Genomic DNA, 17595 nt, shown 5'->3' on the forward strand with positions numbered 1-17595 from the left:
GGTTCAACGTTTATGAATCCAGTGTTCATGGTGACGTTATAGAACACAATTACTGCAAATAACAAGAATCAATTATAGCTGTTTCAGGGGCCATTGAATGTCACTTCCCTTTTCTCCTAGTCTCACTCATTGACTGTTTTTGGAGGGGACATACTAGTGAGCCCTAGAGACCACAGTCACGGTCAGAGCCAGCAAGGAAGAGCAGGCAGCAGAGTCAAGGGTCTGAGTGTGGACTCTTCCTATGAGACCTGGAGCGTCCACATCGCCTCACTTTCATCCATGTCTATAAAGACGTGCCTCTGTTTTCCATGTGTGTGAAAGGTGATGACATGGTACCTACTTTATGGCTTGTTGTAAAGATTAAATAAGTTAATATGCATAAAGTGTTTAGAACAGCCTGGTAAACAGGGCTGGGAGTGGGGTGGAGTTCCTAGGGTCCAAAATTTATGGAGGCACTCACCCTGTGCTTGCTTGCCTCGTTAAATTCTGTGCCCTAGGTGTGTTTCTCTTTTCACCCTGGTCCCAGCCCTGCTGGCAAATGAGTATTGGCTATCGCTATTATTAATGGGAAGTCCCCTGCTCCTTCCTTCGCCTCTGTCCTCTGGAAAGGGTCCTGGGGCCACTGTTGGCTGGCCTGGGTCTCTTTGAGCCCCAGCTGTCCCCATGAGCAGGGCATGCTCCTTTTCTGGGCCTTGTCCTGCCATCTGTCCAGTGGGGGTGACATCATCCTTAGACACGTTTGACCATGTCAGCTGCCTCTGAGCGTGGTTGTGAGGATCAAATGAGCTAATGGGTGGGTAGGTTTTTGTAAACTAAAGTACAGGGCAAACGGGAGGTTTTTTTAAGTGCTTGTTCGAGTGCCTCCGTCTGTTTCTGTCATCCATGCAGCCATCTCGACTGCTCTTGGACCCGCTCATGGCCTCTGTCTGCAGCACCCTCAGAGAAATGCATTCCAGATGGCTGAACCCCATGGTAGGAGGGAGAACATTATTTTTTATTTACCCTAAAAACTACATTTGAAAGAGCATCACTCCGTTTCCAAATCTGGTATCCTAGACCTGGGTTCTTACCTGTGGGCCCATTTTGGTCTCTGAAGACCCTACCAAATTTTACAGGAAGGCAGAGATGAGACACTTATTGAAGACGTACTATGGGCCGGGTGCTGTGCTAAGTGCTTTAGAGAAACCTCTGTAATCCTGACAACTCTACACAACAGAGGTCATTGGCACCAGTGTCCTCACAGCGGGGGTGTGGAAATGGAAACCCAGAGAGATTAAGGAAATTGCCTGCGGTCACACAGTCAGTCAGCAGTGGGGCCAGGATTTGAACTTGGTTCTGTCCAAATCCCAAAGTGAAGGACGGGGGAGGTGCTGGAGCCTGGTTGTTAATCCTGGGCCTGGGGGTCACACAGGTTGTAAACCAGCTCCTTCCTTACCTGTTGGGAAGTATTGGGCATGTTACTTTAAATTCTTTTAATCTTTGGTTTTGTCATCTGCAAAAACAACGATCATAAAAATATTTGTAAGGTTGGGCTTCCCTGGTGGCGCAGTGGTTGGGAGTCCGCCTGCCGATGCAGGGGACACGGGTTCGTGCCCCGGTCCTGGAGGATCCCACGTGCCGCGGAGCGGCTGGGCCCGTGAGCCATGGCCGCTGAGCCTGCGTGTCCGGAGCCTGTGCTCCGCAATGGGAGAGGCCACAACAGTGAGAGGCCCGCGTACTGCCAAAAAAAAAAAAAAAAAAAATATATATATATATATATATATATATATTTGTAAGGTTGTTGTGAGTTTTAACTAATTTATGTATACCCAGTGCTTATCAGAGTCCCCGGCCTAGAATAAGGACTCATCAATACTAGTTACTATTTCAGGATGAGGAAAGTGGCTTAGTAAATGCTCCCTTAGTATGGGGGGATAAATACGCTTTGTGACGAGGTACAAAAATGAATCCCTTGTAACTCCCCCCAGCCCCTTCCCTGTGGCTGAGGGAGAGGGTGCTGATGCTGCCTGCTTGGCCTCCTTCACCCTCGGAGTCTCTCTCAGCAGCTCTAATTGAACCCAAGAACAGATGAACATTCTTCATGCCCTCTTTTCACCTGAGAACATAACTTGGTGCTTAGAAAACACTGTTGTCTTCATTAACTTGGCCTTGGCTCACTTTGGGCTTTGACATGAGAGAGAGAGAGCCCTTGGAAGGTGGGTTGGGTATGTGTGTGGGAGCACAGAGAAGGGCCCTGGGAGAGCACAGAGAGGGGCTCAGGGGGAGCACAGAGAGGGGCCCGGGGGGGAGCACAGAGCGGGGCCCGAGGGGAGCACAGAGAGGGGCCCAGGGTGAGCACAGAGAGGGGCCCAGGGTGAGCATAGAGAGGGGCCCTGGGGGAGCACAGAGAGGGGCTCAGGGGGAGCACAGAGAGGGGCCCGGGGGGGAGCACAGAGCGGGGCCCAGGGTGAGCACAGAGAGGGGCCCTGGGGGAGCACAGAGAGGGGCTCAGGGGGAGCACAGAGAGGGGCCCGGGAGGGAGCACAGAGCGGGGCCCGAGGGGAGCATAGAGAGGGGCCCAGGGTGAACACAGAGAGGGGCCCTGGGGGAGCACAGAGAGGGGCCCTGGGGGAGCACAGAGAGGGGCTGCAGGCAGAGCTCTGCTCACTGGGGCCAGAGAGGGAGAGGAGAATCACGGTCATCGCCTGAGTTCACTGTTTCTTCCTTTGGCCAGGAGTGGTCCTTGATGTGTGTGTGAGAGAGAGAGAGGGAGAAGGAATGTGAGTGGGAAGACCGAGAAGACTTGTGTCAGAGTTGGTACGTGTTAGAAGACAAGAAGTGATTGGATGTGCTGGGCCATGAGTGTGAGAATGTGTGAGGGAGTCAGCGTGTGTCTGTGTGTTGCAGGGAGTGTCGAGCAGCTGTGTGGTAGACGTGTCACTGTCAGTAGGGGTGGCTGTGCAGGATTTCTTTCATCTCCCCTCTATGGGTCTGGCTGGGGAGGTCACGGTCCCAGCTGCTGGGCTGGAGAATGGGGTGGACTGGGGGAGGGGGAGTCCTCTTTATATCTGGACAGGAAGTCCTTTATGGGGAGATTGGGTAGCGAAAGATGCCAGGAGATGGGTGATGCGGCCTGACCATGCAGCCCCTCGCCCATCGTGAGGACGAGGAAGGGAAAACAGATGCAGTGTTTGCACGAGAGATACTAGGGGCCGAGTGGTTATGGGATTATGGAACCAAAGTGGCCACGGAATTCCCAAGTTGGGAAGACCCTGAGGGATGATCTCTAGAGGACCTTCGTCCCCAGCGTAAGATGAGACCTGAGGTCCACAGGGGGAAAGTCACCTGCCTCTGGTCACATAGACTTGACCGTCACCCAGCGGGGGTCTCAGGGACTTGGACTAGAAAAAGGGAGGGAGAAAGCCACACAGCTGGTAAGAATTGAATGGCTGCGTGAGTGGGAAGGATTGAGGTGGCCAGCGAGGCAGTGGTTCAGTGCACAGACGCCGTATGGTGTCCACTGTCACTCACGTGGTGGGATGGGGCTGGGGGTGTTAAGTGGGCCGGAGGAGAAGCATGTACCCCCTGGTGGCTGGAACTGTGGGCTCAGTGTCCAGCTCCCACAGAGGAAAGGGTCAGAGAGATACTTGTGGAAAGACACTGGGGGCAAACCGCAAAGTGAAGTGGCAGCCCTGGAGAGCAGATAGGGTGAAGGTGGCAGAGGAAGGGCCATCTCGAGCTTTACCAGAGGGACACTGGGCAAAAAAACGCCCTCTGGAACAGCCCGAGGGCTGAGGCTTGGGTGGTGGGGCTCAGTGACTGATTACCCACTGCGGCTGCCCTCTAAGTCAGGCTGGCTCACCAGACCCTACACAATCCTAGCTGTACCCAAAACACTCTCTCCTTTGAGCCCAGTCTGCTCATCCTGGATCCCCTCCTCTGTTTCTGAGTTGCTCATTCCCTACACCTCTGCCCACCTGGATCTGGCGTTTGTTCAGACCTGTGGCCTTCTTCCCCCTGCCCCTGTCATCGTTTGGGTAGGGATTTCTGCGAAGGCCCTTCACATGGTGACTCACTGGGGCCACCCTGGCTCTGCCTTGAGGGAAGGAAGCTCAATGGAGGCTGAGTTATAGATGTCTGGTCCTGCCCTCAGGCATCCCACCACCAAAGACGGATGCAGGATTGGGGGAACTGTGCTTCAAGCAGTTTACTTGTGGGAGAGACCCCAGGACGGTCTGAGGAGCCATGCCCAGCCTGGTGCAGGAACACTGAGGGAGGAAGATGAGTTCAGTGCCAGGAAGTACAGTTGGGTTGGAGGCTGGCAGGTCAGATTAAAGGGAGGCATGCAGGCCAAGGTCAGCATGACGGAGGTTGAGAGAGCCAAGTGAGGTCTGAGAGAGCAGAGCAGGGTAGCCAGGATCCAGCGCGCGCAAATGCTGGTCCTCCCAGATTGCTCTTTTGCAGGGGGAAGTGAAGGACGAGGGTCTAATCTGTTGGTCATCTGTGAATACATCTCCAGCTAAGAGGAAACAGTAGGTTGGATCCTCTGAGAGGCAGATGCCAAGACAAGGTTAGACATTCAAGAGATTGGTTGGGGAAATGCTCGTGAAGGATAAAGGGGAGAGAGTGGTAGCAGGCAGGGCAAACCTGCAGAAGTGATGCGGGACTGCCCCCCGGGGGAAAGCAGAGGTGAAAGTTAAGAGGGCTGGACAGGAAGGTCTCAAACCTAAGCTCACTTCTGAGAAAGTTTTGTCCGGACTCGCATAGCGGTTCCTGAACCAAGTCACCCATTGGAGTACCCTGCGTCTGTTAGGGGTGGGCGGGCACTTGCTCCCCTGCTGCACCCAGCCGCTGTCTGTATCTGGTAGGGGTGGGCAGAGGCTTGCTCCCCACTGCCCCCTCCCTTCACTCAGTCATTGGCTGTATCTGGTAGGGTGGGTGGGCACTAGCGCCCCTGCTGCGCTCAGGCATTGGCTGGGAGCTGCTCTGGGAAGCCTGGCCTCCGTACACGTGCTGGTGGATACAGAGGGGCAGCAGTAAGAGCGGGCTTGCAGAGATCTGGTGGTGCATCTCCATGGTCTCTAAATGGCTTAAAAGAGGCTGAGGGACGTGGCTCCGAATCACTTCCAGGGGCACATTACCTTCATATTGCCACTTCCAAATGCTCATTGGCATTTAGAGTTATTTAATCCAATTCACCTGGCACAGGAAGAGAAGGGGGTGGGGAAATCAAGAAGAAAGAAGAGTCTTACAGTTGTAAAGCATTGGTCTCCAAGAATGGAGACCTGTGTTCTCAGGTTCTGTCACTCTCTCTGCAACCAAAAGCAAGCCGTCTTCCCTCCGTGGGCTCATTTCTGCATTTGTAGATTGGGGGTAATAGTAATCTACACCTCCTAGACATGTTGTGAGGATAAAAGAAAATTGTGGATGTGAAAGTTTGCTTTTAGCGGAAAAGAACTATATGGTTATGTGTGGACGGACAGCATTCTGCCTATGGAATATGTCTCTCTCTAAATAAACTCTCTCTCTCAAAAAAAGAACGATACAGATACGTCGTATTATATGAACATTATTAATAGGGGTAGGCTGGGGTTATTATGATGAGTAAATAAGTTATTTCATGTGACACGCTGAGCCAGGCACAAAGGCTTAATAAAAATTAGCTATTTTCTTCCCCCCCGCGATTTGGTCAAGAGCCAATTCTATTCAGGGATAATTCTCGAATGAGTTTAGGCCTAAACGGTTTTCCTCAGGAAATCTGAACTCAGAGCTGCTCCTCAGGGCTCACTCTGTCCCGGCTGAGCTTCCACTTCCTGTGCCAGCATTTGCTGGGATCCGGGAGGCTCTGTGGAGCGAGGCTGCAGCTTCATATGTAATGTTGTCTCCGCTCCTCCATCTCTGTGAAGTAGGCACTGTTAGTATCTCTGTTGACAGAACAGCTCAGAGAGGTGAAGCGTCTTGTCCAAGGTCACAGAGCAGGCCTCAGTCACAGCTCAGCGCTCTCTGGAGCAGGACCCGTCGGACTCAACACCCCCTCTCAGGAGTGTGAAAGATGAGCTAGGTGTGTCAAGGGCCTGGCAGAGTGGTGGTACAGGCAGGCTCGGCAAACAGCTATTATTTCAGTCCAGGTCTGCCCCGGGTGTGGGTAGCTGCTCCTCAAAAGCTTCCCGAGTCCTTCGGTGCCCGTCCTTACCAGAGGTGCCACGTTACACGTCCTTACACAGAATATGACCTCTCTGTCAGAAGGCCAGCTCGCTCTGTTGGTGTGTCTCTGGCGTGGCTGCCTGGCGATGCTGCCTTTGAGGCTTTTTGCCTTCTGGGAGGGAAGTTCCAGCTGGTTGAGCTGCTGCCCGCTAGCCCAAGGGCTGTATGCACGGAGAGGGCATTTTTAATAGTTCTTTGGCATATTTTCTGGCCCCCAATACTTTTAAAGCAAATTTCTCTATCGCTTGGCTCTCCCTCCTGCATTTATTTATTCATTCAACAAACATATTGATCACAAACACCACCACCACCAACGCTCACAACATCTACTGAGTGCTTTTACGTTCTAGGAACCATGATGACTACAAGGAAAACAAGACTAGAATAATCACTGTTGAGCTCTTACTCCAGGCAAGGCACCAAGCTGAGCACTTTGCATCACGGCCCTTCCCATCTTTAAGCAGCCCTGTGAGGTGGATGCTATTATCCCCTCGGTACAGAGAAGGAAGCTGAGGTGGAAAGAAGTGAAGTAACTTGCCTGAGGACACACAATTAATAAATATTGGCACCAGATTCAGACTTTCTGGCTCCCAAACCCAGGCTCTTAACTACTACACTGACTCTTCTAAGGGCATGTGTTTCTTAAGAGATGGATGTTTTAACATTTAGCTATGCAAAAAGAGTAATCTTTAGAATCATTTAGGTCCAGATTCAATCGCAGATCCACCACTTACGAGTTGTGTAACCTTGGATAAATTTGTGGGGAAAAAAAAAAAACAACTTCAACTATTGAGCACCGTAACTAGTGCCCTTCTAAGTGCTGTATGTACAGCCACACCTTGGAGAGATTGCGTGTTGGGTTCCAGACCACCGCAGTACAGTGAATGTCACAATAAAGCCAGTCGCACAAATGTTATGCTTCCCTGGTGCATATGAAAGTTATGTTTACACTGTATGAGTTAAAAATAATTATTTGAACTTTAATTATTTCCATTCTACAGAAGAAGGAACTGAAGCTCAGAGAGGTTAAGTAACTTTCTCTAAGCATATCAGTCAAGGTCCAGTCCGAAGATAGAAACCATACAGTAATTTGAATGGAGAAAGGTTAATATAAAGAATTGTAAACTAGTTGCAGGGCATATTAACTACTGGGGGGTAGAGATAACAGTAAAGAATGCAGGAGTAGAGGATGTAAGGAGCACCTCTTCCTCTAGGGTGGAGGCAGGATACCTCTGAAATAATAAGAAATATATATATATATATATATATATATACACATATATAGTTGTATATATATGTGTGTGTGTATATATATATATATATATATATATATATATATATATATGGTTGCATATATATATTGTTCTCTGCCCTGAATCCTAATACAGAGTCCTAAAGTCCTGTAATTTCCTGAATGATGGAGGAGATAGGAGTGCCTCACCTAAAGCGCCTAAATCCCTTGGACTTTTCTGGGTGGTAGGAGTGTCTTTTGTTCTAATGATGTCACTCTTGGGAGGCTCCTGTGTGGGGTCTGGTCACCTGAAAGACCAAGCATGATTAAGAAGCTTGGAACTTTCAGCACTACCCTCCACCCTCTGGGAAGGGGTGAGGGATGAGGGGTTGGAGATTGAGTTAATTAATAATCAATCATGCCTGTGTGATGAAGCCTCCATAAAAAAAAAAATCCCTGAACTATGGTGTTGGGAGAACATCCGGATCGGTGAAAATATCCACATTCCAAAACGGTGGTGCATGCCGCACCCCAGCTCTATGGGGACAGGAGTACCTGCACGCAGAACACTTCTAGATCTTACCCTATGTACCAGTTTATCTGGCTGTTCATCTGTGTCCTTAATTGCGTCCTTTATAATAAACTGCGGATGTAAGTAAGTGTTTCCCTGAGTTCTGTGGGCCATTATAGGACATGACTAAGCCTGAGCAGGGGCTTATGGTAACCCCCAATTTCTAGCCAGTTGGTCAGAAGTGTAGGTGAGTACCTGGGGCTTGTGATTGGCCTCTGAAGCCACAAGACAGTCTTGTGGGACTGTGCCCTGAACCTTTGCATCTGCGCTAACTTCCTATAGTTCATGTCATAGCAGAACCGTAGCACACCCAGGTGGTGTCTGCACATTGGAGAATCAGCTGGTGTGCCCCCGCCTACTCCCACTCCCACATTTGGTGTCAGAAGTGCTGTGAGTCGAGGACAACGTGGGAATTTTCTTTTAGTATGCAAGGAAGGAACAAATTTGGAAGAGGATCCCCTCTCCCTAGGCTGAGATTCAGACCTCAGTGGAGGGGGTGTGACTTAATCCACTGGATGGTGGTGCATACAAGTGGGAAACAAGATCCTGGGATGCCAACAGAACTCTCTAGGGACCTGCCTTCTGGGGTGTGATTAAGATCCTCTGAGGGGCTGACTGGGAGCGTGCCGCTGACGTCTGCAGTGGAGTTGCCTTCTGGGGTGCTGGTGAAACTTGCTGAGGTGTGAGCACCATTGAGACTGGGTGTCCTTTACATGCCGGTTGCTATTCACCACAGGAGCAAGAAGAAAGCAAGCACACGGAACCAGGAAGAAAAGACCCTTCCTCCTGTAGCACCCTCTAGTGCCCTCTATTGACAAAGCTTAACATCATACGTCCACTGACAAAGGAGAAATGTTCACAGGGTCCACAGCATCACAAAGCCGGGCAATGAAGGTGAGTACGGAACTGAAAGGCAGTACATTGATAACTGGCCCGGAAGTATTATAACCTATTAAAATCCAGGTTTATCTGATGCCAAAGCCCCAATTCTTTCAGCAATAACACTGACCTTTTCTGACCTTCAGTTTTCCCATCTCTAAACTGGCAACAACAGTGCTTGTCTCACAGGGATGCTGTGTGTATTAAATAAGATGAGGTACGTACAGATCTGGAACGTTGTAGAGGCTCAGTGAGAGTTAGTTGGTCTACCTGCCAGTTAAATGATAATTTATCACTGACATCGCTTGTGATTCATACAGTTCTTTTGTATCACTTTCACTGACTTTATAACATCCGGAGTCTTTTGTAAATTACAGTATTACTTTGTAGGCCATTTGCATCGTATATTTCTTGTATTATTAGAGGTGGCAGATTTGACCGTGGAAGAAAGGGCGTCTTCCCATCACATCCTCTTCTTTGTGGGTCATACTCGTTAGTGTCAAACAGTGTGTGTGTGCCTGTGTGTGCTGCTCTTTGAATGAGGGTTACCTTTATAGGTGGGGAGTACGTTAGTGACAGTTTCATGTTCAATCTTTGCTTCCTTACTTGACCTCATAACTGTGGGAGTTCTGATAATCACTACTCAGGCATTGAAGGCATCCTATAGAAGTCTGTTTCTCGGAGCTTGTACCTTTCCCATATTTACTGCCCATCATTTCTTATACCAGCACCCAGGGGGCCCTTAGGGACCCTCTTTGTCTCCTGAATCTAATAAATGTCCCTTGTGCTAAAGGTTGACCAAGAGCCTTTGGTCGTTTGCAAGGGAGCCCTGGCCTTCTAGTGGGGCCCAAGCCATCCTGTCTGGTGTGTGGTTTTGTGGGACCAAGAACACGTCATCTCTTTTGTTCCTTTCTATCTTCCAGGCCACACTTTATACACAATAATAGAATGTTGGAACAGGGATGGGTGACATACTATGCTCCAACCAAAATTTATTAGGGGTCTACCCTGAAAATTTTCACGTGTTCTCACATTTGACATTTCACGTGTTCTGACATTTCACAGCTTTCCTTTGAGGTTGCTTGGTATTTTTGTCCTTATTTTAGGGGTGGGGCTCAGAGAGAGTGACTTGTTTCAGGTCTCCCAGCTGAGGAGTAGAGCTGGGATAAGGACTGTGGTGTCCAACTCTTAACTCCAGGCTCTTTCCCCCAGTTTACAGATGAGGAAACTGAGGGCCCCAAATGGGAAAGGACTTACCCAGAGGCACATCAGCAGGTCAGTGGACCCAACCCAGACCCTAAGCACTCTCATTCCCTGTTCATCTCCTTTCCTGCTCAGACTGGTTATTGAGCTATTGTTTTAGGAAAGGAAAACAAATTTCATATGACGTGATTTAAAAACTTTCAGACTCTTCCTTAGTTGCACAACCAAAAGCTTCATTTTATTTACAAATGTTATTTTTTAAGACATTTAAGACGTCCAGTGATACATTTACTTCATTACTGAACTGGCAATGTGCAGTAACTAAAATTCGTCTGATTCATCAAACTTTCAACACCCTTTGACATAGGGACTATATCGTACTGAGATTTCATTGTCCTGAAACAGCCACAAACATTTATATGTGATCAAAGAGAAGAAGTATCTGTCCAGAAGCCAGGTTTTCTGATTCTGAGCCCAGTGCCCTGGCTCATTTGCTTTATTAAAGAATGTTCTGTTTTTTACTGATGAACATGATGGCTATAATTACCCAGTGCTTTGAACTTTACCTTGCATGTATTAACTCATCTAATCCTTAGAACAATCCCCTGTCGTAGATATCATTATCATTCCAATTTTACAGAGATATTCACAAGGGGACATACTGATAATATTAAACACTTATATATTGTCTAGTCTTTGTAAAGGTTTATTTTCTACTTTTAACCCTTGAATCATCTGCCCCCCGTGGGGTTCCTTCATGCTCCAAGATATTTGTATACTATGGCTCGATAATGCACAAGGCCTCAGTTAAGATACTTTGAGTTCAAGTGATTGAACATCTGTCTAATAGTGGCTTAAGAAGTAGGCAGTTTCCCATTTTCAGCAACATGGACGTACCTAGAGATTATCATACTATGTGAAGTAAGTCAGAGAAAGACAAATAACATATGATATCACTTATACGTGGAATCTAAAAAAACTGATACAAATGAGCTTACTTGCAAAACAGAAATAGACTCACAGACATAGAAAACAAACTTATGGTTACCAAAGGGGAAAGGGGGGAGGAGGGATAAATTGGGAGGAGGGATACATTGTACACACTACTACATATACAATAGATAAACAACAAGGACCTACTGACTAGCACATGGAACTATATTCAATATCTTGTAATAACTTATAATGGAAAAGAATCTGAAAAAGAGTATATATATATATCCAGTTTTATATATATATTTGAATCACTTTGCTGTACACCTAAAACATTGTAAATCAACTATACTTCAATAAAAAAAGAAGTAGGCAGTTCTAGGCTGGTTCAGGGACGAAAAAACCAAAATCAAAACAAACCAAAACCCCAAAACAAAACCAGCCTCTTTCCGCCCTTCAGTTCCTCTTTCCTCAGAACACTGACTCTTGTCTTCAGGCTTGTTGCCTTATGATTTAAATAGAGCTGCTTTAGCCTCAGTCCTCAAATGACTATTTTCAAAGGTAGGAAGCCAAGGGATGCCACTGTAGCATCTCTCTATCAAGTGAGGACATCTTCCCCTAGAAGCCCTCCAGTAAGTTTCTCCATATAGATCACTGAGTTGAACTGAGTCACGTGGCCTCTGCTAGTTGCAAGGAAGGCTAGGGAAATGCGAACCTCTGTGTGTGTGTAGATGTCAGCATGAAAAAGATGGGAAGGAAATGTCTATTGGGTATTCAAGCAACAGTTTCTATCACACATGATAAACTGGTAGTGGATACTTATCTTTTAATGTGGTCTCCAGGGGCTACTGAGCCATTCCATTTATTTAATTCTCAGAACAGCATTGGGAAGTTGCTGAGTCACATGGTGGAAGTTCAAGAGCTAAATACGGTTACTTTGAGATGTCATAATTCTGTGATTGAACAATGCGTGGTGTATCAGGATGCCTTCTGCTGTATAGAACAACCACCTCTCCGTGAGGTTTTGTATGAGTTTGAGTACCACTTCTTGCCCTTGCCCTTGTCCAATAGTTTATTTTAGCTGAAGAGTGTAGGTAGAACAAAGGGGCCATATTCATTAAAATGAATAAAATGATATTCATTTCATAAAATGAGATCAGCAAGGAGATGAACTCCCTTAGAGACAGGATTTGTTTCAGGACCAAAGAAGGAAGAACATGTGTGTAAAGAGGGTCTTAACACTATCCTTGAGGGAGGGCTGGCTAGGGGACATCTCTGGAACTTGGCCCTTCTTTTCTAGGAAAATGCCCCACACATTGTGGACCTCTCCTGGGAGCCCTCACAGAGGGAGGGCTCTCTCCACAGGCTCATCCTCAGAAACTGCAAAGCAGATGTTTGCTTTGAGGAGGTAAGTATTTACCCTTCTGTCTTATTTTCAAAGATCAGCAGAAAGGACTATAAGATCTTGCCTGGTTGATTTAGAGGACAGTTTGCTGCTGGGCCCTAGGACTAATATGCCCATTTGCTACCACCTGTCTGCTTCTCTGATGGGCAAAGTTGTTTCTTTTGGGGAGATCTGCTGGGGTGGGGAACAGAGTCCTTTCTTCCCCTCTAGAGCTTGGTTGGTGCTCACTCTGCATGGTGAAGACAGCAATCTGTAGCAGGCTTTTTAGGAACAGCCACCTTCTCATGCCTGGCATTGAACCCAGGTATGACCATGAGAGTGGAAGGACACCTGACTGGGAGCCAGGGCTCTAGCATGACCCATCTGGCAGGCACACATGCAGGGAGCGCCTGCTGTATGCCAAGTACCACGCTAGGGGTCAGCCTGGGAGGAGAGTCAGGCTTCCCACCTCCATGTCCAGTGCCCTTTGCTCTATTCATGCGAAAAGAAGAAAGGCAATTAACAAGGAGCACATTCTACATGCAAGACATTGTGGCACTGTTCCATTTTATTGGTAAAGAAATGCAAGGTCAACAGTGTGAGGTCCATGTGCACAGCCCTGCAGGTAGGAGGTGGTGAAGTCAAGGAGGGAACCCAGATTAGTCTGCTCCAAAATTTACCCTCGTCTCAAGTCACCCAATAAGCACAGCTCAGAATGGCGACTCACTTGTCGTTTTCTCTCTGAGGAGTTTGGACCTTATCTTGAGCACACTTGGAGCCACTTAAGTGTTTGTACAGGGAGAGAGGTTAGATTTTCAGTGCTAAGGAAATCCCTTTGAAATCTTTCTGTGTGTGGCTTTGGAGGGGTTGGCATGAGACTGCCGCTGGGGAAATCTGAAGGAGACAGTGTATCTAGGGCAGAGGTGCTACGGAGGAGATAGGGTGGTGGGGCAGAGGATGTAGAACCCGTAGGACTTGGTGAGGACTGATTGGATGTGGTGGGTTTGAGTGGGAGGAAGGCACTGCAACATCTAGACCCAGTGTTAGCATTTTGCATAACATTCTTATAATCAGCACATTACAAATTGCATCGGCTTTCGCTTTGGAATGAATGCCTATGTGCCCCCAAATTCATATATTGAAACCTAATCCCCAGTGTAATGGTATTTGGAGGTAGAGCTTTGGGGGGAGTAACTAGGTTGTAATGGCAGGGCCTTCATGAATGGGATTAGTGCCCTTAAAAAAGAGACCCCAGAGAGATCCCTCATCCCTTCCACCATGTGAGGACTCAGCGAAAAGCCATCTGTGAACCAAGAAGTGGGCTCTCACCAGATATCAAATCTGCCAGCACCTTGATCTTGGATGGCCCGGCCTCTGGAACTGTGAGAAATAAATTTCTATCGTTTATAAGTGATTCAGTCTATGGCATTTTATTAGAGCAGGCTGAATCGACTAAGAGAGCTTCCAAGCACGTTAGCCCAGTCTGGCCATCCTGACCAGTGATCCCTTTATTGTGTGGGCTTGTTGAGGTTGGTCTTCTTTTGTTCTACCCTGTCACCACCTTCAGGGTACTGGATGGCCATTCTCACTGCCTGCTCCTAACTTTACTGTATTAGTTAGTATAACACTTTCTCCTGTGATGATGACAGCACCGCCCTTGCCCCACCCCCCCAATTAATTTCTTTCTCCTTCATCTAATAGTTCAAGGTGAGTGTGCCTAGTTGGTGGGTGGCTTTCCACCAGGTGGTGACTCAGGGCTGAGTCGCCTTCTATCTTGTGGATCTGTTAACCTCTGAGACCATGGAGTCCTCTGTATTCAGCCGGAAGATGGACAAAGGAGAGGGCGGAGCAGACACATCTGACTCTTACCTGCCTTTCCTTGCCAGTGGCATGTATCACGTGTACTCACATTTCATGGTGGACACTAGCCTCCCGCACCTACCTGGATGTAGGGGGACTGGGCAACACAGTCTCTAGTGAAGCAGCTGCTTCCCATGACAAGTCCATGCTATGGAAGGGCAAGCACGAGTTTTGGGTAGAGAGTAGCCATCTAGGCTACTCCACTCCAGGTCTATTTCCAGCCCTAAGAGCAAGCACATCAGAGGCTGCATGTCAAGTACCCTTTAAGGGGTTCAGGGCCTATCAGCCACATCACACTATGAAATACGATAAAGGAGGCACAAAACATGTGACCCCCCCCATAGTATATATTAGGTTGAAATATATGGAGGTGCTGTTTTGTAGATAAAAAACGTTGAATGTTGGCAATTTCATATGATTCAACCAAATATATTGGGGAAGTGCTTCCAAAAGAGATTTTCTTAAAAATCTAGCTCATAATTTTGGGAAAATACTGCATACTCTGCTGGGGGAGTCAAATACACTTTAGCCAGTTAAAAACTTTGAAAAATCCTGTATTTAAGAAAATCCTGCATTGATGGGTTTCTTTAATCAGTGATTTCCTAAGTAACCCCTGTTTAATCAGTGACTTCCAAGCTAATTTGTGCATAGAATTCATTTTTCTAAAATGCCTCTTAAGCTCTCCTAGAATGAGTCTTTTACTTTTTTGCACTTTGGGAAACTTTGCATGGAACGCATGAGGGAATCCATGAGTGAATGCTTTTACATAGCAGAGAAAAAGGTTTTTCACTACAAAAATCCATATTGAGCATACTGGTGGAAATGATCAGTGTGTATTGAGTGAATGAATGACTTTGAACTATTCACATTTCTCTGAGCCTGTGGTTTTCTCCTGCAAAATTAAGATGACCAATTAAACGAGAAGACCCATGTAGAGAGTGTAGGAAGGGGTGCCTGTGTGTTCACTTATTCCTTCGATTAGCATCCCTGAGGCTGAAGAAGGTAGCCACTTGCCACGTAGAGGACACCTCGTTTCAGCAGCCACATGTGGGATTGCTTTGGTCCTGACGTGCAAACATGTTTAAGCCCGGCTTCTTGAGAGTTCACATGGATGTTAGGGTCTGGCAGAGTTATTTTTGTGTGCTCAAGAGAGAAGAAAGTGAAGAGCAACCTCCTTGTGTTGGCATGAAATGGCTGCCCTGTGATTCTGGGCTGGAGGTTGGGGGTAGGGGTGGGGGGTTCAGTAAGCACCCAAGCTGAGAAGCCCACGTGGAACCACTTTTCCATGGTCTAATCTGGGAACTGGAATGCTCTGAGCTTGCAATAGAGTTATGGCTCTGGTTAAGGGGCTGATGCGCTGGGGCCAGCATGGCCTCTGGCAGGGCCTTGGACACATCTGTCCTCCCCCTGTCCTGACCTTGCTTTGGCAACCTCCTCCCAAGGCCTGGCAGAACCCCCAGAACGGATTTTTCTCCTGGCCCCCAGTGAGCCTCTTCACTGGCTTCCAAACATGTGTGACTAGTTTGGCCAGCTAAGCCCGAGGCCCCTCTGCAAGTGGGGCACTTGCTGGGATGGGTCTTCTTCCACCCTGCACACTTGCCATGGCTTCCAGCTGAGTCACGTACCTGGTCCTCCTGCAGGACACCACCCCCAGGGCTCTTTTCAACACTAAGAGGAAGTGGGTAAGGGTCCTTATTTGGGACTAAATGCTGTCCCTGTTTTCCAGGTTGCAGTGGGGCCGGTGCCTTACCTAAGTCCTCCTGCCAACAGCCGCCTGTGAGCTCTGTAACCTTGGACAGATACTCTAATCTCCTCGAACCTCCGTTTCTTCATCCATATAATGGGGATAATTATTGTTGTTCCATCCCCTTCAGCCACTACATGCTCATTGGGGGTGTTGTTCTGCGTGCCAAGCACTAGAGATGCGAAGATGAACTACAACCAGTTCCTGCCTCAAGCAGGTGATACTCTCTGGAAAAAAACGATGTGAAAGTAAGTGCCAAGTCCCAGGCTGGGCATCCAGAACACGTTGAAGTGGAAATGACTGGGACTTTAAATTCACACATACGTACGCTTGAATTCCAGCTCTGATATTAAGTAGCTGTGTGATCTTGGACAAGATATGTTTTGGGGTCCTCAGCTCCCCCATCTGTACAATGAGGAGGTTGGACTAAATTCTCTTTTTTCTCTGATATTCTCTGATTGTATGAAGTTATCAACCTAGAAATCAAAAAGAGAAATCAATTAGTTGAATTGGTCACTTGATGTCATGTGTCAGCGCCCAGTGGGTACTGTGGCACTTATAATTCTATCCTGGACATTCTATATTGAAGACATTTTGAGGAGTCCTTTGTATTTTTGGGGAAAGAGCCTAAGCTTTGGCATGCGACATTCTTAGAATCTAATTCCACCTTTGCCACATACTGGCTGAGTGACTTCAAACAAATCACTCAGCGTCTCTGAGCCTCCACTGGCCATCGTAAAATTTTGGAAAAAACATGCACTTTGCAGCTTTGTTGTAAGAATTAGAGACTGCTTAGGTGCAGCGCCTGGCATAGTGGACCCTCGCTATGTGGTCCTGAGTCCCTGGAGAGCAGGATCTACATCTGGCCCATTGGTCTCTGCAGGGCCCAGTGCGGGGCCAGGCAGGGACAGATCCTCAGTATTCATTGGACGAATGAATAGGTTTCAGTGCTATGCTTTGTAACTTGGGCCCCAAACAAGCATATTTTCCTCTGTTGCAGGAGGCATATATCAGGGAAATGGAAAGAACTTTAGACTCAGATATAGGCCTGAGATGCAGGTTGTATAGTATGGACCCTGCCCAGGAATTATAAACCCTTGGGCAAGTTGTGGCCCATCTCAGAACTTCAGCACCCCAGTTACCTCAAATGCAAATTGTCCTGCCTTCCTTGCTGTGTTCCAAGGTGGTCCAAAGAATTTGTGGCTGTGAAACTACTCTGTAAACTCTGAAATGCCATCCCACGTAGGGCTGTTGTTGCCAGCAGCAGTTTGCAGAGGGCCATGAAGCTGTTGACATCTGCCATTTGGCATTGGCTTGGAGGAGGTTCAGATGGTCCAGTGCTCAGGCATATGAACTTCTGGAATTTCGCATGTGCTGGGAACATCATCAGGAGACACTGGTTGACCTCCCTTTGTTCCCAGGGGAGCACATGTACTTGGCTCACTGTCCCCATGGATGTTAGTGAAGCATTTATGCAACACAAGCAAGGCTTCCAGAGCATCCTAAAGCAATGCTAACTTTTTTGTGGGTCTTCATAGTTTGTGTATCAGATTTACACCTATGGGTTTCACAGAGGAATGCTTAATATACCCATCTTACAGATGGGG

The 17595-nt window shown here is 47.7% G+C and overlaps 1 long non-coding RNA gene across 2 annotated transcripts in view; it reads left to right on the forward strand.

Moving 5' to 3' along the window:
• LOC132432374 (uncharacterized) overlaps positions 1–17595 on the forward strand; it is a 184792-nt gene that overhangs the window by 51835 nt on the left and 115362 nt on the right. Inside the window, exons 2-3 of one of the 2 annotated variants that reach the window (XR_009520883.1) lie at positions 8722–8879; positions 15971–16236. The exons of the other annotated variant lie outside the window; for it this stretch is intronic. This is a non-coding gene — a long non-coding RNA (uncharacterized lncRNA). The remainder of the gene's footprint in view (positions 1–8721; positions 8880–15970; positions 16237–17595) is intronic. 2 annotated transcript variants of the gene reach the window in all.

This window comes from Delphinus delphis, chromosome 1, assembly GCF_949987515.2.
Source record: "Delphinus delphis chromosome 1, mDelDel1.2, whole genome shotgun sequence".
NCBI classification, from domain to species: Eukaryota; Metazoa; Chordata; class Mammalia; order Artiodactyla; family Delphinidae; genus Delphinus; species Delphinus delphis.